Source organism: Calonectris borealis, chromosome 9 (assembly GCF_964195595.1).
Source record: "Calonectris borealis chromosome 9, bCalBor7.hap1.2, whole genome shotgun sequence".
Taxonomy (NCBI): domain Eukaryota; kingdom Metazoa; phylum Chordata; class Aves; order Procellariiformes; family Procellariidae; genus Calonectris; species Calonectris borealis.
Window position 1 is genome coordinate 15204861 of NC_134320.1, and position 218 is coordinate 15205078.

Below are 218 nucleotides of genomic sequence, written 5' to 3' on the forward strand. Positions count from 1 at the left end.
TAAAGCTGTTCCATATCACACAAATAATTACATGACCTTGTACTAGAGAAGGAGGGGAGGTGAGGACTGGAGGAGCCTGCAGCCAGGTCCAGTCCCTCTTCCAGTTCATTATGGTGGTAGAGTCCCAGAAGGACAGAGAGACTCATTTGTGATCGGGGACAGATGCTGACAACAAGGCATCTTCAAATAACCACACTCGGTAGCAAAGAAAACACTGT